At 45.5% G+C, this 26,778-nt stretch overlaps 1 pseudogene; it reads right to left on the bottom strand.

Annotated features, from left to right (window-relative positions):
• LOC115315480 lies at window positions 1-26,778 on the bottom strand (annotated as a pseudogene).

Raw genomic sequence — 26,778 nt, 5'->3', positions numbered from 1 at the left:
TGCTCTTTTACCTTCTTGAATCTGTGCATTTTTCACTGAGATACCTTCTAATCGCCTTAGCACGTTGCACTGCTTGATCCATTGGTATTTGATGTTTGACAAGACGCCCAATGAAGAAGTCTAAAGAAAAATTGCATGGAGTTTGCAAGGTCAAACTTTTTACTGGCTAATACTAAGCAAGATATAGAAGTGTGAGCAGCAGCAGAAGTACTTATTTACACAATGTTTCCAAAGGAGAGAGAGAGGACTTCTCTTGCGATGTCATGTAATTAAAAATCTCTGCTTGTGTTCATACTTTTGTATCTTGTTTTGACTTTATCTTGGTGAAAAGTATTCACCAGATCACTGGCTATCTCCAGAACAACTGGAACAATATCAAAAGTTACATGCGGCTCTTAGATGCAGTAGTTTATGTACCATTCAGAAGCTTTTACTGCGTTCCTACGTCCGAGGCTTACGGACCCTAAGCAAGAAGATTGGCCACTGTCAAAAAATCAATAATCCTTATTTTATGCATCTTGTTAAGCTGTGTAGTTATGAAAAGAAATAGGCAGTTGGGAGTGAAGGAGAATGCAAGTTCATTGATGCACTTTTTGCATAAACCAGAAAGTGTCAACAAAAACTCATACCAACAGAAAATACGCACAAGCATTGCTGTTGGCGCTGTTTTTACTACTATGACAGTTAACATGACTGTTCCAGTGTGCTGCAGCTCAGACCATGGGGGGAAAAAGAGAGTTTGTGCTGCGGAATTTACAGATCTTCCCGAGTTGAATTTTTTTCTACCGTACCGAAGTGCACTCATATCCCGGTATGTTGAGGGGATGGTGAACTAAAATAAGCATTCAATGTGGCTTTACACACCCCAGAACATCACTCATACAGCGATCTCCCCCAAAGGGCAGTCATATTTTTGAAAAGGGTGCTACTGAGCAAAGAATCTGACGTAGCTATTCTGGTGGAGCAGTTGAGAATGAGATGAAGTGGCCTCATGTCTTTGTTCCTAGCTCCGGCTTACCTCTTCAAGGGTATGAAGCAAAGAGGAGGAAATAAGAATTGTAGTCTGGTTCACTTGCATCCCTTATTTCCAAAAATACATCCCTCCGTGCGAGATATCGCTGTAAAAGTGATATTGAGAAGTTTGTTGCGTCCTACCCTATTTTGTGAAATGCAAATTTCGGTTCAGCATCCCTTTAAGTCCGTGCTCCTTTACTCCTGCTGCAATCCTCAGATTCGTACTCCAAGACCACTGACTAAACAGCACACAAGAACAAGAAGGATCGTAACTATCGAAAAGCTGCACAGCCACTTCCAGATGTGGTTACAATATGAGCATTAGCACGGACACGAGCTAGCTGCAAAGGTACTAATTCTTCAAAAAAAGAGTTAATAAATGCAGCCTATAAAAGTATGTGATCGGAGAGGGTAAAGCAAATCAGTCGGTAATAATACGAAGTGCATCTTTGAATCTTTTGCGAGAGCTAGGTCTGTTGATATTCGGTTTCAGACAAGACACTGAACTAGAGGAGGGGTAACGAGCTCAGCGAGCGCTCACAGCTGCCGCACTCAGTGTCGACGGCGCCACTAAAGCATGTTCTGGACAGGCTGTATGAACCGGGCAGCCAGGGCGGCTCGCATTGCATTTGCTGCGTGGTTAAACACTAATTCGGCACTCCATTGACCACAAACGACAGCAAACATGGGGTAAAGATCAGTTCAGCACAGTTCAGAATGGGAGCCACTTTGCATTGCCATACTGCAAAACGGCCAAACCACAAGCCAAACAAACGCGTTCCGAGCCTTCGGAACGCTCGGAACCGGTCGGACCCTCAGGTCCGTATACGACCGCACCGCCGCCGCATGCATCCGGGACCTTTCTATGCTCGCCGCTTGTCGGTGCCTGATCCCACTACCCCTTTCTAGTATGCGCCGCATTTTTAACCGCTTGGTGACGGGTATGTCGACCAGTCATTCTTGTTTCCATACTTTATAAACTGCATTTGTTTCTTTTCTTGATGTAAAATACTGAACAAAAACTACTTTCATAGATAATTGGAACGGTTCGTGCCACCTATAATTTGTATTTCGACTAAAAAAAAGCTTTTAGCTGCTCTGACCGGTAGTAGGGACAGGACCAAAGACCTCACATATCGCGCACTTTCAGCACCGCGGGTCGTCTCCGTAGGTGGAGGAGGTTTCCGCGTCGTCCGGTTAAAATATGACTCACTGATATTTAGTTACTCTCCCTGTGCCCGCTGGCTTGCCCGAACCCCAAGAGACGTGGAAACCACAAAAAAAAGGGCAGAGACTTAAATATGATTGCAGGGCCCCTTTAAAGGTACACTAATAACACTTCTGACATTGTCTGTCCTTTGTGCGCTCATTCTACGGGCTCTAAGCATTCTAGCAATCCAAAAAGTATGCTCGTGTGACATCTATCTGTGTTACTAAAAATGTGATTGAAGTTCATGCCACACCCCTTTTAGAGTGGAACTGGCGCACAGAATTCAGCGAAGGTGCGGTGGCGTGAGAATGGGCGTGTGTCAGTTAATCACAAACAGTCTTTCTGAAAGAGGCACCTTGCGATTGGCAGACGTGCACCCGTCATCACGCTGCAGGCACCTGTGCTGAATCTTCAGAAATAGGCATTGGCACCTGTGCCACTCAGAAATGGGCAAGGCACAAGCTTCTATCACATTTTTAGTATGGAAGTAGACATCGCATGAGCATAATTTTTGGACTTCTAGGATATGCTTAGAGTCTGTGAAATAAGTTATCATGAAGAACACACAATCTTTAGTGCACATTTAAGGGGTAGGTGCAAGGAGAGCGTACTCCAGCGTCAGTCTTTGGCAGCGCTCATAACAGTTTAGTGAATGAAGCGCCAAACTCTCGCACTCTGGAGCACGAACATAACGCTTCCACTACCGCATGTTGCATATTAAAGATACCAAATTAGTAGTCACTTCCAATGTCTAAACTACTCAACTGCTGCATGAACCAACATCATTTTACCTGACAAACAGACAGACCTCACACAGTGTAACCACTGAATCTAACACCCAAAGCACCACTGGACTGGCCTTTTCCCTGTCCCCAAAACTTTGCTTCGAAAATTTTTTCTGCTGTTGATAGCAGAGGGTTGCTGGCAAAATGAATCTTAAAGGCCCTGTCACAGTGAGGCAACAGTTGGACAACTCTATCCAGCAACACGAGGAAATCGTGTGGCCGGCGACCCTGTCACATCGTGGCAACAACAACAGTCCGGCAACATGTTGCTGCCACCCGGCAACCGTGTTGCCTGATTTGTTGTCCGACCACCCTGTCACACCACGCTGACGGCAGGGACAACACGGGAAACACTCCGCCATCCTGACGGTTTACCTTCGTTAGTGTCGTGAAGTAGGCAAGTTGATTATTGGTAAACAAGAATAAACAGCGCGCAAAAAATACACAAGAACGAAAGGAAGGTGCGAACGACACAAGCACTGATCTCACCAACTAAACATTTATTGAAGAAACACCAACAAAGTAAACTGCACTATCGCTTCAGCACGTGTCAAGATAGGCAATTTCTTTTTTGTGAAGAAAAACCAATGTTTGGCTGACGCATGCATCTTTCCTCTCTTTTGTTATTGCATACGCTTCCAATAACTCTCTGGTAGTTTTATCTGTGCCCCTCCCGAGGATGGTGATGTTATTCAATTGGGGCTGGCATTTACAGGCAGCACAATGCAGAGGCAATTGACCCCCAGCAATCGACCGGAGTGTCCAGTCATGTTCACGTGCCCCGTCATTAATGCATCGGCCAGTTTTGCCGATGTAAACTCTTCCGCAGCTTAGTGGTATCCTGTATACCACCCCAACCTCATAATCAACATACTTGTTCCTGTGCCTTACGGCACATTGGCTCTTGCCCCCAGCCTTATCCGCAATTCTAGGGCAGAGTTGCGCCAACTTTCGAGGTGCCGAAAAAACAACAGGGACATCAAACCGCCCCAGCCACCTTTTTCAAATTATGCGAGAGTTTGTGCATGTAAGGGAGTACCTGGGTCTGGTTGTGGGTCTCTTTTTTTTCTGACTTGACTCTACCTTAATCTTTTTTAGCAACGTCTGCGCCACTGCCAGAATAACTGACGCTGGGAAGCCGGCATCTGTCAGCCGCTGTACCTGCATCTTAAAACTTTCTGACATTGAATGGTAGCAGGACTTTTCCAAGGCGGTCTGGAGGCAAGAGGACGCAATGCTCCTTTTTACTAGTTTTGAGTGGGCGGAATCATAAGGGAGAAGTCCCTTCTTGGAGCGTGGTTGGTAAAGCCAACACATCTGACTTTCTTTAAAATCTAGTCTAAGGTCTAAAAATTGGAGGTGTGTCCCATCCTGTAGTTCATGGGTAAACCTTAGCCCCCCAGAATGCTGAGTGAACAACAACAAAACAGTGTTGGATGTGTTCACTCAGCATTCTGGGGGGCTAAGGTTTACCCATGAACCACAGGATGGGACACACCTCCAATTTTTAGACCTTGGACTAGATTTTAAAGAAAGTCAGATGTGTTGGCTTTACCAACCACGCTCCAAGAAGGGACTTCTCCCTTATGATTCCGCCCACTCAAAACTAGTAAAAAGGAGCATTGCGTCCTCTTGCCTCCAGACCGCCTTGGAAAAGTCCTGCTACCATTCAATGTCAGAAAGTTTTAAGATGCAGGTACAGCGGCTGACAAATGCCGGCTTCCCAGCGTCAGTTATTCTGGTAGTAGCGCAGACGTTGCTAAAAAGATTAAGGTAGAGTCAAGTCAGAAAAAAAAGAGACCCACAACCAGACCCAGGTACTCCCTTACATGCACAAACTCTTGCATAATTTGAAAAAGGTGGCTGTGGCGGTTTGATGTCCCTGTTGTTTTTTCGGCACCTCGAAAGTTGGCGCAACTCTGCCCTAGAATTGCGGATAAGGCTGGGGGCAAGAGCCAATGTGCCGCAAGGCACAGGAACAAGTATGTTGATTATGAGGTTGGGGTGGTATACAGGATACCACTAAGCTGCGGAAGAGTTTACATCGGCAAAACTGGAGGATGCATTAATGACGGGGCACGTGAACATGACTGGACACTCCGGTCGATTGCTGGGGGTCACTTGCCTCTGCATTGTGCTGCCTGTAAATGCCAGCCCCAATTGAATAACATCACCATCATCGGGAGGGGCACAGATAAAACTACCAGAGAGTTATTGGAAGCGTATGCAATAACAAAAGAGAGGAAAGATGCATGCGTCAGCCAAACATTGGTTTTTCTTCACAAAAAAGAAATTGCCTATCTTGACACGTGCTGAAGCGATAGTGCAGTTTACTTTGTTGGTGTTTCTTCAATAAATGTTTAGTTGGTGAGATCAGCGCTTGTGTCGTTCGCACCTTCCTTTCGTTCTTGTGTATTTTTTTGCGCGCTGTTTATTTTCGTTTACCTTCGTTCATGTGCGGCGCGGAGTCGCTGGAAATATGACTCTACAAAGTGCTAGCCGGAAATTACCACGGGACGACACCAACCAGTGACTATGATTAGAAAACGACACGGGGAGTATTTTCGACCCTTTATGTTATCAAAATGTTCTTCATTCACTGACAAAGCACATAGCCCTAACCGAGGAAAGTGACATCACTGATAAATGTTCGGGATTTCAGTACGGTTCTTTCTTTCATGCAGTTCCTATCTCTACTGTAAAATTGAGTTAGCACCGGCCGTACTTCAAAGCGTCTTTTGTAGCGTGGTTTTCAGCTGAATTGAGTGCTTAAAAACTGCAACACCGACAAGATCGGCCTTCATAACAATCGGTCGAATAAATATTTTGCAACGCTGTCTATTTGCCTACAGCCTCCTATGTGACCGCTTCATTCCCCAGAACGTCCTGGGTATTTTCGAAACAAATCAGGTGTCTGGTAGCGGCTGTTTCCAGGTTTTAAGCATCAACAATCACGACCAGAGCGGTCGTTTTAATGCTTCAATTTTTTATATCTGCTTTCCTAGATTATTTTATTATACTTTATCAATGGGTGAGTAAGCATCCTATTTTATTTCACTAGCAGTAATGTAAGATGGACTCTCGGCAGTTCTAATTTTAACACCAGTCTGAATATTCACGACCGTAGCTGTTACCATTTCGACAACCACTTTCCATAATTATGCAGTAAAAACATTTCTCAAATTATTTTAGCTGCACTCCAGCCTTAATTATTGTTGAATAATGTTTTCCAAGCCTTTATTTGAATAAGACATTATAGACAGGGAACTAGCTCTGTCATCAAAGCTATCTGTGTAGTTGTGTTGCTGGCCCAAACTTCACTCAGCCAATGATCAGGGCAACACACATTGTCCAACAGAAGTTGCTGCTGCTTTTGTTGCTGAAAGCTGTCATACCGAGGCAACATATTAGTTGTTGTCCTTGTTGTGCTGCTGTTGCCGCGATGCGATAGGTTTGTTGGACAACGTGGGGAGCGAGCAACAAGTTACCCGACTGCTGGACAGCGTGTTGTGTTGCTATTGCCGTCGTGTTGCCTCAGTGTGACAGGGCCTTTAGAGCACAGATAAATCATAAAAAAACAAATGTTACTTACCGCGCAACACATTCACCTTTTCTGGTGTCAGGCAGGGGAAGGCCTCTGTTTGCCCCTGAGATTTTGCCTTGTTTGATATTTTCCCCTTAGGGCTTTTCCCCTTCAGGACATCCGTCCCCCAGATCGATGTGGCAGCCTCCTTGGTGAAGAGGCTGTCGACCATCTGTCCATTCAAATCTTCCCACTTTTTCTTTGTCAGAAGAATATTTTGGCCAATGTGCACCTTTGAAAAAAAAAGTATTGCTGTCATGAGAAACAGATGCGGTCTGATAAAATGTGTGGAAGTATGCAACATGGTACCTATCTGTGGAACATTACCTTACCCACATAGTTACATAGCCACTGGTAAAAAAAGGATTACTATCTGTAGTTTACATACATTAACCACATTTTTTATCAAAATATTTATTCCAGATGCAGTGTTCCACTTTCTGCAGATAAGGGCTTTGTAGTCTTTTTGGCTATGAAACAAACAATTTGCAGTGTTCCCTGTCAACACACTTAAGCGAAACCCGCAGAGCCGCTGCAACGACACTGTGGCAGCACGTTGCAGGCTGCTGTCGTCGCCAAAAAATGTGTGTTTTTATAAAACGGTGTGATTTATATACAAACTTTTCTGTGAAAATGTCTCAAAATAGGGGGTGTGGCTTAATAGCCCAGAAAACATGTTAATATGGTTCGTACTTGGATCTTACAAATTTCAGATCATAAAAATGTTTTTCTGTGATCCTGCAAGATTGGTTATTATGAAAGTTCTACTGTACTTGCACTCTATCATTAGCAGAAAATGTGGTCTGTATCTCACCATCACTGCATCAGGCACAGCTTGTGCCCTGGGGACCACGGGTGGAGGAGTTGCTGGTTGTGTCCCACCAGCTTGAGAAACTTCATCCTGCGAGGCAATCACCCAAGAATATGAAACAGGAGGTCTATTTTGGCTTGGCAATTCATTTGATGCTTGCTAGCTACCTCGGTGGCTCCGAGGCAAAGTGCCAGCCTACAGAGGCCTGGTTGGCGGATTCAGATCCCAGACAAGGTACCACAGCCTGTGGATGCTTTCTGAGATCCCTAAGACTGTCGTACTATGTGGTCCTTTCGAACAGAGGCACACAACCACATCATCAGATACAGCACAAGACATTGCCTTTTCAACATTTGGAGGGCTGTCTCCTCATAGCTCCCGACTCCCACTTGAGTAGTGAGACACCACGGTACTCTCACGATATACTGAAATATTAACAACAAAGTGCATGGCTTTTGGTACATGCTGCACCGCTTGGAGGTCACTCGGGAGCTCGGCTCCCGTGGCACAACTAAGCACGCCACAGGTTTTGATGGCACGCTGCTTGTGGACGCACCACCAAAGCACGCCACACCATTTCTTCTTCTTTCTTTTTTTGTGTGCCTCTTTATCGCAGATAAAGGGCCGCCCTGAACCAATCCATATTTTTCAGCGATCGCCCTGCTCGGGCATTATGGCAATCCTAGTTCTCTCCATAAATTAGACACTTGGCATTGCTAGTCGAGGAAGAGCAAGTTATCAAAAATATTTTCAGCATTGGTTAAAATCTAATAACCGTGTGATAAAATAGGCATATTGCTTGTTGTGTAAAGTGGGACATCCAAGTTGGCCACTGGCAACATGTGATAATTTTTATGATTTTTTTTTTGCTTCGCACTGCTTTGTTAATGAACTCATTTTATTTTTTATTCACTCTGTACAGCTTGTTTGCTTGACCCATGCACGCAAGCTCTTTCACCAGGACCTTCACAAGGGTCTGAGATGACCCCTTTGAATTGGGTTCTCCAGGTTTTCCACAGATGGAACAAGCTGCTTCACATTTAATTCCTCACTCCCAATATGAGCACAGCGATAACTTAATAAGCTCATTGTGGGTGTAATGTGGGCGTGCTCCGCGTAATGTGGGTGTGCTCCGCATAATGTAGCTGTGTTCTTGGAACAAAAAATGACATAGGAAAACTGCTGGAAACTGATGCACCTACCCAGGCAGCACAAAATGAACGGCCGGGCAATGGCTGAAGCATTTTGGCCAGTCACATTTCCTCCGGCCTAAGGTTGGTCAAACTACTATGCCCGAACATGGCTGTGGGCCTTGGCCAAAGACTTGAGGGGACTGGCTGTTGGAGGCTGGCCGATGACCTGTAGCAGGACACAAGCCGAAGGCTAGCAAATAAAGACCGGCCAAAGACTTTGGTATGGACAGAGGCCAAAGGTTAGCATCCGTGCACTGGCCAATGCCATGTAGCCGAAGGCAAGCCGAAGTTGCGCAACAGGACATTGGCCAATCACCTGCGATTGAAAGCTGGCCGGAGTTTAGCAAATGGAGGCCGGCCGAAGACTTGTGTCAGGACACAGGCTGAAGGTTAGTATCTGGGCACTGGCCAATGCCGTGTGGCCGAAAGCAAGCCGAAGTTTAGCAACAGGGCATCGGCCGGTGTCCTGTGATCAGAGGCAGGCCAAGGTTAAGCAACTGGGCATTAGCCGTACATTAGATGTCAGGTGCTAGGCGAAGAAGTTTGACCGGGCACAGGCCGATGACATGCAGCTGGACACAGGCCGATCCCTCGCAACTAATCATAGGCCGTACCTTTGCGATTGGGTGCTGGCCCTACAGCCGAGGTCGCACATTAGTGAGCGACTTGCAGTTAGGTGTTAGCCTTGCAATTAACTCATGGACGCACTGCAGAACAAGAGCCTGTGCCTGACATTTTGCCTGCACACTTTGCAGTAGCTGTGGATGCTGTATCAGTTAAGATCAACCACTTGAGATCAAATGTCGGGATGCACAAACTCACTGAGAACTGGTTTGTATTGTTAAAACAAAAAAGGCTGAGGATTTTCTGGGACTATTTTTATTTAACCTTTTCCATTTCTTCATCCTGCTTCTTGCTTCGCCCACCATCACGGTCGACAAATGACCACAGCCATCTCTTTGCGATATCTTGAACCGTCGCCTCGCTCAAGTCCGTATACTTCGCCTTGCTGGCAGCTGAGAAAATAAAAAGCATTGAGTTTAGACATAAAATTACAGTCATCAACGTTTATTGAACTCGCAAAAACTCTCTACCAGTCTGACATACTCAGTAATTCTATATAGACCGACACAATGTTTACTAACAAGCCCGCGTTTGCCCACACCAGGCGTGGGCACTGCGCACGCGCAGCAACCGAATTCGAGTGAACTGAGGCTTCTGCGCATGCGCAGTGCCGTCGACAGCAGCACCGCAGCTGCGTGACGTCAGGGAGGCGTGTGTGTCTATAAAAGTTCTAATGATTTTGACAACAAACAAGAACGCCACATTTAGGAAAGTTGTTTGCTCTCAAAGGGGCGTCTGTATGTCATGAGGGACGCGTCACGCGGATAGTCAGTGGCCGTTTCTTCACTTTTTAAGGTCTCACCCGCTCACCCTCTCCCCACACCCTTTACGGAAGAGAATTTTTTCTTCTCTTCCGGGTGGTCGACACAGCCTCTTGAAAGAGAAAAGCCAGCTTGCTCTACAAGCTGGCTTTTTTATTTCAAGCGGCCTCATTGCCAGCAGGCGCACTGGGGGAAGGCCAGCTCTGCAAGCTGGCTTTCCCTGAAGGGCTTGTCTGCATTGAGTGAAAGCCAGCTTGCAGAGCAAAACGGCGCTCTTGGTAGTTCAATCTACACATGGGTAGCACGCGACGTCATTCAAAAAGCGCTACGATGACCACCAGGGAGGAGGGCAAGAAGAAGCTCGCCTCTTATCAGGGCCCCCTTTTGTGCCTCCCAAATCCGGTTCTACTCTACCACACACCAATTAGTCTTAGCTTCTCACTTGTGGGAATAAGATGCAGAAAATTGGTTACTAAGTAGTTGCCAGGTCATTACTCACTCAGAAATTCTAGTTTTGCAGGCACCTCCTCTCTTTCCCCCCCCCTCCCTAAAGCATTTTGACCTGCTTCAAATATGCTGACACATAGGCCAGCACAAAGCAGACAGACCACGAGTGCTGCATCAGCGTTCGGCTGGGGCTCGTGTTCTCACTGATCAGACCAAGAACTACAGATGAAGCAAACATTTTCCAAACCTGAGGTCTGAAGAATTCAAAGATGTTAAACCTTTCTAACTTTGGCACTAACAAATATAACACTGAACCTGTCATGTCAAAAAGTTTGACTATTTTAGTAATTATTTCTCTACAGATTTGTCGAACTTCGAACCCGTGAAGTCCAAAAGTTTGACGAAGCTTAAACTTTTGATCTGAGGAACTTCTAACGAAACAGGATTCAATCGGTACCTACATGCTCAGAACACATAGCAACTGCTTCAACGCTTGAACCACACTTGAACTGTGCAGATAACAATTGCTGTCGCAGGAGACTGACTCACAGCTCAAAGAGGCAAGCTAAGTGGCCGAGTGCCGACCTGCCCAGCAAATGCAGCAAGCTATCTGGTGGTAGCAACAGCTGTACCCATCTCTGTTTTCCACAAGCTTTGTTTAAACTCAGTTAAACAGAGCTCACACATCAGAAAATTAAGAAATCACTCGAAACTGAAACTGGGACCCTCGTGCGATTTGAAGACTTCTAACTTTACAAACTTATACTTGGAACAAAACTCTTAATCTTCGAATAATTCTAACTTAAACCAAGAAATTTCAAATCTTCAAATATTTTTAGAATCAAAATTGCAAAAAAAGGAAGAGGAAACTGTTGAACTCTACTTTTATCAACATCGAAAGCAACTTTGTAAATTCAAACCATGGCAATGTTCGAAAGTTGTTCACTTTGCAACCCTTTCTAACTCTACCAAGGACCCTGCCGAATGCAGATGCGGCACTCGTGTTCAATTTGTGCACTGCAGTGGCCTACCTATGCACTGTCAAATTTGAAGCATGCAGGCCTTGAGATTTCAGATGTTGTCTAGACCCCCTGGTGGCAATCAGTTCATCAAAGAATGTCTCACCGACAAATTGCTTTGTCGATGAAGACTGTCTGTTTCAGCAACACATCTTGCCACATTTCATAGATAGCTTCCTTTTCATGACAGCCTTGAAATTGATTTTTGTTAACATGAATATCGCCAGACCTCTTTAGGATCGAAGCTCGGCCAACAGCGCCCCATATCCGCCCTTTTGATTGCTAGCATAGCTTTCTAAAAAGGCTCACTGCAAGTTCAAACCCAAGAATAGATTTATTTTCCCCTTGCAAAGCAAGGGGTGACTGCACAAAGTGCGACATGTTTGGAATTGTAGCTTGCTATCACGGTGCCAATCAAACATCGCAACAGTTAAGGTTGCGTAATGAGTGTTGATAAAATGTGCACTGATGAAAAAGTTGTTTATCAAACATGCATAGATAAAACGATAGCACCATGGGCATCCTGCTGAAATTGCAAGGCATTAATATGAGGTTACTAATGTTGCTTCCTCCAAGAAAAGTTTGAACTAGTAGCTAGCCACGGCTAGCATTCCGCATCGACTGCTATCTGTGGACTGGATGCCGTGAAATTACAAAATTACCTATCTTTGGTGGTGCATGCAGAGTTGCAGAAATTATTAAAAAGCAAGCAACGACATCACACTTCAGCCAATCCCGATCGTCTGTTTACGTGCTCTTTAACAAGCCAAGATGTCATAAATGTTCTCACCCCTTCGGAGAAGTTCCCTGCATCCAGGTTGTGGTAGACGCGGCTCTCTTCAGCCCTGTAGGGAGCAGAAAAAAAAGACGGCCTCAAGTAAGCAGGAGTGCACAAGAGATAAAACCAAGAGCAAAATTGAATGTGTTCTGAAAGTGGGACCAGCATTATTAGCTTGAGATAGTTCATAATGAGCCCGAACTAACCTGATACATGATAAGCTGGCAGGACTGAACCTGAAGTAGAAGACATTCAAACACGAAAAAAGAGAGATGCTTAGACCGAATCAGAAAGAGTGAAACTGTTTTGTAGATACAGAAAACAATGCTACAAAAACTATAGGTATGTAAGCAGTGTTTTTTACAGTGTAGCCTTTGCAATGGCTCCCTGAAACAAAGGTAGGACTTATGAACTCTTACCCACATTTCTGACACTTCTCTGACAATCCATTAAAAGGAATGCAGGACTGACGCTCAATTCATGCAGATTGCTTTTGTAATATCCTACCGCAAGAATGCACAACTCTGATGACAAAAATGTTTGGATTGAGGCCACATCTGTGGCCTCAGACCTAGAGCCTAGAATAGGCCATATTGCTTAACTCAAAGCTACAGCATATCTAAGCACCATGTTCCCAAATGTTCTTGTGTTAGAGGTATGGTGAACAACTAAGGCACTTTTTTTATTTCTTATTTCAGAGTGCCATTATCCGAGCTATCTAGAACAGCAAACAAAAAGCTCAATCGCATGGTCCTCTGAAATAAAAGCTTTCATAAATTTGTTTTTAGAGCCTTTTCAAAAGTTTGTACCAACACCCGGCCACCATTGCTTGCTCACATACTCTGAGCATGTAATGGACACGGCAGTTGCGTCAGCGTTCGGCGTGAACTTAGGTCATATTGCAAATGAGCGCTCTGTCAGAGTTCGTCGAGGACTCGGATCCAATCACAGGCTTCGTGATTGGATTTGAGTCCTCGCCGTGTCGATTGTACCACGTAAGTGAAAATAGACTATGTATATAATATTTGAAAGTATGAAAGATTGAGCCCAACAAAGTCAGAAATCAAAGACCACCAACAAGGCATTATAGACTACTGACATTTCTTGGGGACCCCATGGTCAATACCTGTTCACTTCATGGCTGAGAGAACTACCCTGGGCGCAGGCTGGGGACATTTTTGTCTGGAAGCTTCGTTGGACAGCTAGTGCACTAGTACCCAGTTACACGGGCGCTCTCAGCTGCCATTGAGTCCAACGACAGTCGAGTCCATCGCGATAAGCCAAAGTTACACGGCAGCGCCAACCGTCATTGAGCCGCTAATGACAGTTGAGTTCGACTGAGCTCCCCCACCTCAGTTCAACCGAACGAACTTTCCCAACGGAGGTAAATTGGCACCTGTTCGCGGGACCGCTGCCAGCAACCATTGTTCGTGAGGCACTTACTGTTTCGAAATGCAGGGGGAGGCGTCTAGAAAGAATCGTAGCAGCAAAATTCTCGGGAAGGAATAAATTTAGGCGTCCGAGCTGCCAATAATAGCATCCCGGCTAGCCGGCAAGATTCCAAACGAGCAAAAATGGCGGAGGAACCTGCTGCATAAATAGACAAATAGTAGTGGGGCACCCATCATAGCGGGCAGTAGCTTGCACCACCTAGCCTAAAATGTGTGCAACCTAGCCCTGAATCTGCTTTGGTACTCGTGTAAATGCCGCTAAAAAGCAACAAGGTATCAAACATATAGTATGATCTACTTAAAATAAATAAAACGTGTGTCTCCGAGTAAATTACTATAAAAATTAGACTGATCACACGCCACAAGAACCAGTTTCGTGCTAGCTTTAACTGGGTTCTAGAGAGTTGAGTTGAGTTCAGTCAAAGTTGAGGCTGATAAATGTCGTAGACTCAACGATAGTTGAAAGTGTACGTGTAACTAGGGTAACTAGGGGACTGGCTTGCAAGGTTTCAAGGACAAGCAATTCTAACTGATGTGGTACAGTCTGCAGCAATATGAAATACCCACTCAGAGCGCATGGCCGAGGCGGTGGCCGAAAGGGGCGCAGTACATGATTCGGACAGTTCCATGTTGCTCAGAGGGGAGGCTCGCTCAAGGCTGAACCACTGTTGGTTGTTTCGGGCACTGCACAAAATTTTCCATCCAGAATTAAATGTTGCTAACTGACAGCTCTCAGCTGTCTGTATACATCTTTCGTGCTTTCATTCTTTCAATTTTAACTACTGAATTTTACAGTGTGCGTGCACTAACCAGACTGACCTACACTCAGTGATAAATCAAGATCAAAGAGCGAGGAAAACGAAGGTGGGAAAGGAGAAAACAGATGGGGTGTTGAAGGTGAGAGGACAAAAACCTCTTCTACCTTCAGTCTGCTTTCTCCTATCCAGCCTTCGTTTCCCTCGCCCTTTGTTACTGACCTGTTACTGACTCTAACTATTTAGCAATTTTACAATTGCATAAGGAGCTAAAGTTATTCATGCAAGTTTTGATTCACATTGAATAATAATTTATAATGAACAGCCTTATACCGGGACACAATCTTTCTCTTGAGGCATCGTCCGAAGAGTCGCTGTCCATATGGCGGGCAGGCCTCCTTGCCCTTTCCTGTCTTGGGGCTACATCCGGTCCGTCAGTCCAAGTTGGGTGCTCAGGCAGCTGCGACCAGATGGTCTGAAGCGTGCTGCAGTGTGGCTGCATGAGAAACGATCATCTCAATTATACGCTCAATTAAAAAAAAAATCGCCAACCTAATGTAGGAGTGAAGAATCTTTACTGGGTGATTCGACCAAGTCAGTGTAATCTGTTCTTTCTTTAAAATTGCATTGAGGACCTGCTGCTTTTGCTTGTAAGGTGACCAGTAGGAGACGACTTGCTCTAGCTTCCTCACCAGCCAACACTCCAAGACGACGTATGCGCTCCCTTTATCTAAAGTGCATGACGTGGTAGCTATAGAGAAAAAGTGTGGAATATGCATTCTACCAGAATATTAGAACCTATTTTTGACAGCTTGGGCAATGTTGGGGGCCCCGCCAGCAACCACTAACAAACCACTGCCAGATTTGTTTATTTTTGGATGGAGAAATCCGCTAAACAAATTTTTAAAAAAGGTACTTACAAATGCAGGTTTCTGATACAAGCATAATGCACTAAACTCACAAAAAACTGTAGCAGAAATCCAAAATAAATACATCTAGCAAAACAGGCACGTCTAACTTTCAGCGAGACGCAAAACGTCTGCACTTGACCCGCAGTGCGTAACATCTTTTCGCCGCCACTTTGAAAAAGGAGCTCACTGTCACTCACGAGACGCGACCACAGACTGAACAGTGAATACGCTACACTTAGGAGCGAAGCAAGAGGTCTGTTTAGGGCATAGGTTCATGATGATGTTGTTCAATTGATGTCGTGATGCTTCTGCTATCTATTTCAAGCCAAAATAAGAAGTCTTTAGCCACTTCACTGTCAGCCCCTGTTAATGTTGACACAGCAAGGCTGGGGTGCAAAGACCAGGCACCTAGCCAGGGGGGGGGGGGACCATGGGGCCCCCCCGCAATCTTCCATTTTCCTGGGACCTCCTTCCCCCCCCCCCTCATACAGCATTTTGTCATGGGTGGGCGCGCTCCTCCTCTCCTGCTCCTCCTCCTCCTCCTCCCTTTCCTCTCCTCTCCCCTCCCCTCCCCCCCCCCCAAAAAAAAAATCCTGGCTACGTGCCAAGCAAAGGCCCCTGTCAAAACTTCACTGCCCAACTACTCAGCTGCTTTGTTGTAACGCAAATGAACTTCTGCACGAGAAACACCAATCGAAAGTTAGACATGATGATTGAAAACCTGAGACTGTGGTTAAAAAATGGAAGAGATGCTCTCTGTCACTTTGTCTTTCTACTATGGTGCCTGGAACGCGTCTCCGACTGGTGTGTTTACCGTGTCCAAAAAAGTGGTCCCTCGATTTCCGCCTGATGACGTCATAAAAGTGTCATGCTGTCGCTGGTCGCGAACCTGGTGGCGTCCCAATAGTTGTGGTGTATGTGGCGACGCCTGTTCTGCTGCAGGTCGCTCTCCACTGTGACAGTCCACGGAAGCTACAGCAGCTGCAAGTTGGGACGCCGTGACGACAGCGACACTCGCGTTCGCTTGTGCTTTTCGCCAGCATTTCTATGGCCAACCGCCAGGATCGCGACAGTCAACAGCATGACACTCCGGCTTCTGTGATGTCATCTGTTGCCACTTCGGGACCACTTTTGATGTATGGGCGGGATAGGACGCTAAACACACCAGTCGTAGACACGATCCAGGCACCATACTTTCTACATCACGTTTTTCCGTTTTCCAACCACAGACTCAGGTTTTCAATCGTCATGTATAACTTACACCAGCTCGCCCGCACTTTAACCATTTTTTCATTGAAAGTTAGAAATGAACGAACTTCTGGGCGAGATCGAAACAATCGAAAGCTAACATTTTTGTAACGAGCAGCTGCAGACTGCCGCCGAAATGCGGCGCGAGTGCAGTGCTGGGGAGTGGGTTAAGACACGCCTCCGTTATTCACTCAAATGGCGTTGTTCGCTAAAACGTCATTCACGCATATGATATAATCAATTACCAGTAAAAAATCAATTATAAAAAAATACATTATCAGTAAAATATTAATTATTAAAAAAAATCAATTATCGGTTTAAATAAAAAATAAAATATATTTATTTTCAGCGATAATTGTCAAAAATAAAATGTGTAAATATCGCAAAAAGCTATCAATTACCACTAAAAAATCAATTATAAAAAAGAGCACTATCACTAAAACATTAGGTATAAAAAAAATCAATTATCGGTGGAAACAAATAATAAAATATATATTCATTTTCAGCGATAACTGTCTAAAAGAAAATGTGCAAATATCGCAAAAAACTTGACAAAAAAAAAAAAAGGTATATTCACTGGGGATCGAACCCGGAACTTCTGCGTGAGAAGCGGACACTCTACCACTGAGCTACTGCCGGCTCGGATATTTCTCCTCTTACAATTCGTGTTATACAAGAAACAACATTCCAGTTCGGCGTTCGCGAGAGTTTTTCTTCGTAGGTTGGTCATGACGGTTGCCGGCAAAATCCCCACTTCCCATTAACAATCATACAATCAGCAGAATCTAAAAAGTGCACAAGAGCCGCTAACATGCCGCTGACATGCCGCCGACCGCCTGATTTTGCAATGACAAGCCAGTGGCCCGAGCTTCCCCGACCTTGCGAACCAAGCGGGCTGCGACGACAGCGTCGTCACGCTCGCACGTACGGACGGGGCCGCCTTTCCGAAGCACCGCTAATGCAGAGCTTGTCAACTGAGCCGTTACTACTAACCCTATGCCCATTGTGTTCCAATCACTTTGCAAAACAAAATACCGAGTAGAAAATGGACTTACTCCTTGATCAGCGTATTCATGGCCTCTTGTCTCTGGACGCCGCCTCGTGCTATCTTGGGTGGCTTGAAATGTGCACAAACCGATAACAAAGCTTCTCAAATCGTCGAACCTTGAACGCCTTGAACCGCTTGAAGTTGAACTAGGCCTGATGAGTCCACCACCAGCCAGCTGCACCGGCCATTGCACCGGCATCAGCGCGACACGATCGGGTGGATGGGTGAATAATAAAATTATAAGTTCTCTTTTTGCAATGGGAGGTAGTTCGCGCCACCTGGAGGACAACTATCACCGCGCAGGGAATCTAGTCAGATTTTCGGGGATTAGGACGAACATGAATATATTTTAATTAAAGCACCCGTCACTTCTCTTTTATGCAAGAGAGTCGCCAGTTTTCGTGTTCACCCTACGCAGTCGGTGTACAGGATCGTGGGTATGCATAAACAAGTAATGGCGGAACTTGCTCGGACGAGATCACTTCCGGTTCACCTTCTTCATCTGTATGTTTGCTCGGTGAGCAAAGATAAGCAGCGCGCTTTGTTTTTTTTTTTTTTTTTTTTTGCTTTTTTTTTTTTAGTTTTTCTCGTTGCAAAAACAGAAAAGGTATGTCGAAGACAGGACAATTGACTTTGGACCGGACCTAAGATAGATCAGTGTATGTTTCTGGACCTTACGGAGCCAAGAAGAAGCACCGCATCTCGTTTTATTTAGCCTCCGTAGCCAAAGTTACGTAACCCTATGTGACGGGTCAGTGGAAATCTGTGTACACGTGAGACATTCAACGAAGTTAGACGCCCACAAATCAACCGAGGCATCGGCATGTGATTGTTTTGTGTTTTTCGTGCACGGGAGAGCGTTTGTGAGAACTGCCTCGCATCGTCAACTGCGCGGCGTCGCGGTGAGTGTTCGAGCTGGGCAAAGCGAGACTACACTACGCCTGTCGGACGTAGTTGAAGGAAGGTGCGCAGGATTGTGCAACTGGTGCTCGATCGTGCCCTGGAAGAAGAAGCGGTGCGTTTTCGACGACGTGTAGAGATATCGTGATCGGGACAAAGCCGTCGCACTGTGTATAGTACGATTGTACCGTTCGTTCCCCTCAAAATGCTAGCGGCGTGTTTTCGACGACGAGTGGAGGTCTCGTGATTGTGACAACGTCGGCCTACCACGGCGGGAAGTGTGATTCGTTAGATAAAGTTCTTTCGTTTTCTCGAAGAGTCGGATATGTGTTTTCCTCCATTTTTTCACCCAATATTTTTAACCATGGCTTAGTTAGGAGAGCTTTTTTTTTGTTTGTTTGTTTTTTGCTCTGCACGCGCTGCCATTAGCCCGATGTGCTTCTTTTGTAGCCATTTGACGACGTCCTTACTGCTACCAGTCACCTTGAGGTTTCCTCAGGTGGAGAGAGACCCGACTTCTGACCGTGATTTCACCCAATATTTTGTGACTGTAGCTTATATAATTTGGTTTTTAAGTGATATAACTTTTCTGTTATATTTGATATAGCAATACTGCCAGCCAGGTTTTGGTTATGAAATACATGTGCTTATTGTGTGTTTGTTTTCAGGTTTTCTGGTTTTACCTTGGCCAGAAATCTGTGACTAAAGAAAAGCTGTTGTTATGAAGAATTTTGTAATTGGCAAAAGAATACTAGAGAAAGCTTTTTTTCATATTCTGGTTCATTTTTGATGTGTACAACAAGTCCAGAATTCACTGCTCTGTTAAAGGCACAGTCATTTTTTAATGTTTTCGCATTTTGTACATATAATTTGTGTTCAAATAACAAAATATACGACGAAAATAATCCCTGGAGAAGGGGAACAAGGGGGACAAAGGACAAACATAAATCTCCAAACACATCTAGGTGACTGCATGGTGCGCGACCGAAAAAATCCGCCCTTTGTCCCCCTTGTTCCCCTTCTCCAGGGATTATTTTCGTCATTCTTGTCCAGCTCGCTTGCACCTTTGCATTTAATTGCATTATAATCATAACAAAATATAATTTTTATCCAAATGAAGTTTTCTAAGCCAATTTTATAGTATGGAACGCGCCACGGCCTGGATTCCCCATGTGTTAATCCCTTCTCCCAGTCTTACCTGGCCTGGGCAAACATGTAGCCACCTACATGTGACCAGACTTAATATTTGCAGAACAAGCGGAAGTCATTGCTTACCAAGCCTGTGGCTTGTATACTGTATTGTAATGGGCAATGTAATGCCAGAGAGGATTGGTGGTCCTGAATTAAAGCAGCACTCCGCATACCCATGTTCTATGGGACACTTTTTTTCTTTTGTTGACCAATTTGAAACAAGCCAAATAGGGTGACCATCTTTCGGATTGGTGGCCTGGGATAAAAGGAGCGGTCAGTACCCAGTCTTCTACCAGACAGTTTTTTTTTCATCATTGAATAAGTTACTGCCAGTCAACGCTGGTCGGACATGTGCTGAGGATGTTTTTAGGACTGGTGGCCGGGGATAAAAAGTGTGGTCAGTAGCCAGGCTTCTACTGAACACTTTTTTGTCTACGTTGACCAAGTTGCTGCCGGTCAACATTGGCCGGAAAGGTGCTGAGGACATTTTTAGGACTGGTGGCCGGGGATGAAAAGAGTAGTGAGTCCCAGGCCTCTACCGGACACTTTTTTGTCTTCGTTGACCAGGTTGCTGCAAGTCAACATTGACCAGACAGATGCTGAGGATGTTTCTAGGACTGGTGGCCGGGGATGAAAAGAGTAGTGAGTCCCAGGCTTCTACCGGACACTTTTTTGTCTTCGTTGACCAGGTTGCTGCCAGTGAACATTGACCGGACAGGTGCTGAGGATATTTTTAGGACTGGTGGCCGGGGATGAAAAGAGTAGTGAGTCCCAGGCTTCTACCGGACACTTTTTTGTCTTCGTTGACCAGGTTGCATCCAGTCAACATTGACCGGACAGGTGCTGAGGATATTTTTAGGACTGGTGGCCGGGGATGAAAAGAGTGATCAGTACTCTGCCTTCTACCGAGCACTTTTTTGTCTTCATTGACCACGTTCATGCCGGTGAACATTGGCCGGATGAGTGCTGGTCAACTTTTTGAGGCGGGTGACCAGGGAGGAAACAAAGACTTGGTGGCCAAGCCCTTCCCGAACATAATTTGGTGATTGGTTGCCAATGGAAAAACTAAGACTCTGTGGCCGGGGACTTAATAGTAATCTTTTGGGGACCTTTGGCCAGCTGCTTTCCAGTGGCCGGGCTGGCCAGGCAGGTGCCGAGCAAAAATCAGGCATTGGCCAGTGTCGGGCCAAAATTTTGTGCTGCCTGGGTATGTACTATAATATTTTTTCTCTAATAATAAACTTCGCTATGTCATTCATATTTCACTGCATCGCTATAATACATACACTATTAGTATAACAATCCTCCTTTCTGCTCAATCAATCTTCCAGTTACTTGCACCGCAACATTAGCAGAAAATATAGTCTGCGTCTTACCATCACTGCGTCAGGCTCGGCCTGCCGATTTGGAAGCGCAGGTGGAGTGACAACTGCTGGGCCTCCAGAAGCGTCACCCTGTGATGCCATCACCTGAGGATTTGGAACATGAAGTTCTTTTAGGCATGAGAATTCATTGCATGCTTGTATCTCAGTCAGGGGTAGCCACCTCAATGGATCTGAGGCGATGTGCCTCAGATGCGCCCGTTCTTCGAATTCAAATCCCAGCCAAGGTACCACGATATGATCAAGGAAGGCGCGGTGCCTTGTAGCCCAAATTTGGGTTGCATGTCATCAATCCTCGTACCTTTGGTGGGGTATGCCAAATACCCTTCATTGATTTGTCATTTGAAAGCTCCTTAAATTTACCCTTTTTGGGGGGGTCACAGCTGACATCCTGATTGCAGTTGTGGCTGATGTCCCAGTAAATGCAGTGTCAGCAGTGGCCGGCATCAAGGTTGCACTCACGGCTGGCGGCCTTGCTGGGACTGATGGCTCAGCAACCAGAGAGTTCGGAGTCGATCAGGCTGGGTCCAACCCGGCTTCACTAACTTCAGCCCCCTCCTCAAATTCTAAATAATAAAGGGGACCAGTGTCTTCGGTTGTGTCTTTCTGGCACCGGTGACAACCTAAAAGACCATGTTATTATCACAGCATAAGAGAATGGAAGTAGCAAGAATAGAGAGTGAAAAAAACTTCGAACAACACTCAAATGCCACAAAATATAAAACTCAGTGACAGAAAGTTTCTGCTGGCTGCCAGCACTGCTGTGCAAATGCAAATGAAGAGAAGGCATGTCAGGGTAGAAACATTTGTGATTAAAACATTTTAAAAATGTTCAGTGCATGTACCACACAGCAACCCCTCCACTGGGGAGTGAGTCTTTAGCAGAACCTCTAAAGATGTGCCACACACTTCACTTTCCTCGGATGGATAAAGCATGCCTGCAAATGCATGTCAACTTTTTTGGCCGAGGATGTGGGTGCTGTCAATTGTTGAATACAACACAAAACATGCTTAGTTTGATTAGCATCTGCCAGATTGCAAATAGTTTCATTGTTTTGGCTGAAAATATCTCCATTCTGGTTCTTAAACATTGCGTAGAAATGACTCTAAACTTCCAGGCACGCAGTAGTTGCGGCATTGCTTGAGAGAGGAAACGGCTATAACTCAGACAACAAGCACACGCTTGCCGAGAGTAAAGCAATGTTCAAACCAAAAAGTATTTTCCTTTTCTGTTTTACTGTTATCTAAACCAGTTATCGGAACTCAGCCAATCGCAAGGTGGCTCTTTGATATCAGACAATGTGGCATTGTCTGCTATCAGAGGGGTGGCTTGCAATTGGATGACGAGCATTTTTCGTCACTTCAATTTCGCCATGGCCGGATTATGCACTGGTTTTCTTCAGCGGAAAGTTTCGCTAAGAAAGGGGCGTGTTGCTATCTTAAACCACTTTTTTGACAAGGAAATAAGCATTGCCTGAGCAAGATATTTTATTTTTTAAGATGTTTATGTTTCGTCTCACCTTAGCATTGACTGTTGTTGGCCACACATGCTAAAAGCACGAGCTAATTGCTTTGAATGATGCCTCGGAGATTGCACGAGTGCTCGTGCAGCCCAGCCGCCAGTCTGGGCTACTATCTCGTGTAGCACAACCTTGGCAGCTAGTCTAATCTAAGGTGAGACGAAGTATAGAGCCTATAGGAGTTATCATTTGAACAGATCTCAGAAATCACTTTAGGGCACCCTTGAGAGGTTAAGGGCCAATGCGCACGGTATAGCTTCTGCCAGAAAGAAACCCCCCCCCCCCCCCCCTATGTTTTTCTCATGCTCTTCCAAAGCAGCTGGTCTGGAAGCTAACCTCTCCTTATTTTTTGGGTGGAAAGCAGAAATCGAGGGCCAGTTTTTTTTTTCTTCGTCTTGTTAGGTCGGCCTTTAACTCCAAAGGCCGACCAAAAAGCAGAGAGAACGAAGCAAGCCTAGGAATTGCACCACAAGAGACCCATTTCAACAGGTACAACCTAGCAAACCATGTAATCACAAACTAAATATGAACTCGCATCAATGATTGTCTTTGAACACCTTTGATCCCAACCATCCTACGATCCTATGAATTATGTGATGTCATGCAGCAGCAACAGGCTTCAGCATTTGATATATGTGAAATTTAATGTGTAGTATTGGATCTACACTTAAAACTAATTTTACAAATATTGGGGCATCCTATGATGAACCAAAAATTATAAGATTGTAGGGGGGCAAAGGTAGCGGGATCTGCGATAAATTGGGTGGGCAAAATCGGTACCTGCCCCTATGTACCTCAAATTTTCGTCAAAAGTGTACTTTAGGGGTGCACTTTATAGTGCCAAACTTCAAAGCACAGCTCCGATTCTTTGATAAGTCAGAACGACATTTCTGAATATTCCGATGACAGACGCCACAGCAGACGAACAAGCTGCAGCAGCTGCCATGTTTGCTCTTGCTAACAAGAGATGACATCACCGTTCAAAACGGCGCAACTAGCTGCGTTTCTGCACACAATAAAATTCGAGTAAATCCTTCTGTAATCTGCTTGTTCCAAAAATTAAGCACACACAGACAGAAATAAAGAGAAAAAGTAGCCGGCCAGCAAAATAAAGCAGACGACACGCAGACGGAATCTGTTGGGACAAGAGCCCTCCCGCGGAGGAACCACGTTGCACCATTTCCTGTTAGCAAAAAACATGACCCTCGCAGCTCCTTCTTTCTCTGCATCGGTATTTGCCATTGAAAATTTCAGATATCGTGTTCTTACTCCTTGCGGAGACGGAACCACGCATTGAAGTTTGTCACGAGAACATGCACCACTAAAATATACCTTTGACCTAAATTTCAGGTATGTATGAGCAAGTACAGATTTTTTCAGCTCTACTTACCAGACAGCACGAAAGCCTGTGCTTGAGGTTCTCTATAAAAAATCGCTTCAATGTGCCGTGTAGTAAGTAATCAGTATAAAAGCTAAATAACAAACTTGCCTGCTTTTTCTATATTTGCACAAAGTGCTTTCTGCAACTGCACATTAAGCAGCTGGCACTGCTCCAAAGCTTCAGTCTTCTTGCGCAGCTTTCGTACTACTGCTGCGTACTGCTTCTGTGACACACTCCCTCCACTGTCACACTGGATTTGTTCCAGGAGCTCCATATCTCGTCGACGCTTAGAGTGTTGCTGTTGTTGCTGTGCCTCCTTCTTCTTCTGCGCCGGAAAACCAATACCAGGAAATGTGAGAAAATTAGGGAGGTTTTTCTTAAATACATTAATCAGTGTATAAATAAACTCTGAGACCCAAACAAAGTCTGACAAATACCTGTTTGTGCGCCTGAGAGGGCTTGGCAGCCATCGCGCTGGGAATGGGCCTCTTCCTGGTTCGTCCAGCCATAAGATGGATCTCTTCTTCAGTTTCTGAAATTGATGGGTTTCATAAAATCATTCAATCAAAAGACAGCCTCAAGCATTTCTATCAGAATTGTACAGTGCACCTCAAACTTAACACCGCCACGGCATTTGCCGTTTCTGACAGTCCCTGCGGCGCCCGATTGAACTATCTGAAGAATGTTTCGGTTCCCGATTTCTATCCCACCCTGTGAAGCCATCCCGAACGTTTTGGTGACAAATTTAACAGTAAGTAGCCGACACGAGCTGTATGTTCGTGAACCCAGCGGCGGCGTTAAGTTTGGGGTGCACTGCACATTACTTTTCTCTGTCAAAATACCTCTGAGGACGACGAGACAATTACTGAGAAAGGAGTGAAACAGCCCAGTTTTTGCCAACTTGCCTGTTTGCCAAATTACTGATCACGTGACGTTAATATGGCTGTGCCCAAAGGTGGGCCAGATCAGATTGGCCAGATCACGGTCAGCAGTTGGGCACCCTGGGTGTGTTCCAATCTTACTTGAAGGGATCCGAGTTATTGCTGTGATCAAGTCACGTGACAAGACAGATACAGCAATGCTGGACGCAGGTAGGTTTTCGAATGCAACGGGTACGAGATCTTCACCTAGGAGTGAAATGGAGTAAATTTTGAAACACAGCCACACGGCCTGGATGGGGGCCGAGCCGAGCGACTGGGTATGAGCTGGCCGAGCGCAGCTGGCCAACACCACCTACATAGTCTAGGTGGTGCTGGCTCGGCCCCCATCCAGGTCATGTGGCCATGTTCCAAAATTTACTCTATTTGCGTTTGATTTACTTCTACCTCCAGCACCGGTGCAGAAAAGTGTAGGACGGTCTACTTCCGGTATGTGTATTTAGATACGACCAGAAGTACACCGCCCTACACTTTTCTGCACCGGTGCAGGAGGTGCAAGTAAATCAAACGCAGCTTCTATCTCACTCCTGGGTGAAGGTCTCGTACCCGTTGCATTCGAAAACCTACCCGCGTCCAGCATTGCGGTATCTGTCTTATCACGGAACTTGATCCGCTGGAATAACTCGGATACATTTGAGTATGATTGGAACGCAGCCTCAGAGTGCCTATCTGCTGACTGTGATCTGGTCCACCCCTGGCCGGAAATATGTTAACGTCACGTGATCACTAATCTGGCAAACAGGCAGATGGCGACAACCAGGGGGTGCCATTTTCGACCGCTGGTTTACCACTCCAAGTTTACTCAAGCTCGCTGCCCACACTGCGGATCGAACCTGGGTCCGCTGCATATAAAGCAGACACCTTTCTACTATGCTACCGCTTCAGAAGCTGTTTTTGACCACTTGTTTTATACGAGACCCAACAAGTTTCACGTCGTGCGTATAGCTTTACTCTGTTGAGTATTTCACAGTGAACGCACTGAATGCTTCCGATATTCTGTGACTTTCTTTTTTTTTTCAAATAACATATTTGCAGCATTTTAGAAGTCATAAAATATCAGTTTCGTTTTTTTGTTTTTAATATGAAGTGTGTGCCTTCAATGACCCCCGACTTGGATTCAATTTGGTGGTTGTGTCTAAACCTTAGAAAACGGCCCGTGACCACGGAGAAGAGAGTGAGCGCGACTCAAACCGGCCAGTTCTCGTTTGGCGATTTTCGGGCGAAAGAAACCGAATTTCGAGCCGCAAATTCTAATCTGGGTAGTTGGGTTCTCATATGTCGTGTACAACTAAAAACCTCGGCGAGCATAAATACCCTCTCAGTGTCCCTCTAAAGCGCAAGCCTGTCAGTGTCCCTCTAAAGCGCGAGCCCGCGCGCTTGTGCAGTTCATGCAGTGCTTCAGGCTGCGTGCCCGCGCCTGCTGCTTTAGCTTCGCTCGCACTTATGAAGCAAAGTATAGCAGCGTTCCCCAAGTCATCGTGACGGCCTTCGCAAAACCAAGACGGGTGATACCGATGGTCTCGAGATCGACATATGACAAGCGGGCCGCAGCCCCGTTCATGCGAAACATCTAACCATTTCGGGCGCAATATGAAAACCTGGCGACTTCAGAAAAAAAGAATGTCAACAATAGGGTTTTCATACCTGCCATGTGGATGATCTGAGCACTGTAGTAGCCTCCTTTGGTGGACGCGTCTCCACTCCAAAATACCTCGTAGAGAAAATCCGAGTTGAAGTCGTCATGGTGCAGTGGGCACAGGTCTTTTATGTATCTTGTCGACACAACGGCAGTCGTATCGTCTATTTTGTATCTTACTAACGCGAACAT

Source organism: Ixodes scapularis, unplaced genomic scaffold, assembly GCF_016920785.2.
Source record: "Ixodes scapularis isolate PalLabHiFi unplaced genomic scaffold, ASM1692078v2 PGA_scaffold0__279_contigs__length_252992795, whole genome shotgun sequence".
Lineage (NCBI taxonomy): Eukaryota > Metazoa > Arthropoda > Arachnida > Ixodida > Ixodidae > Ixodes > Ixodes scapularis.
Note: the sequence above shows the minus strand (reverse complement) of the source record. Positions and strands in the feature narration are given on the sequence as shown.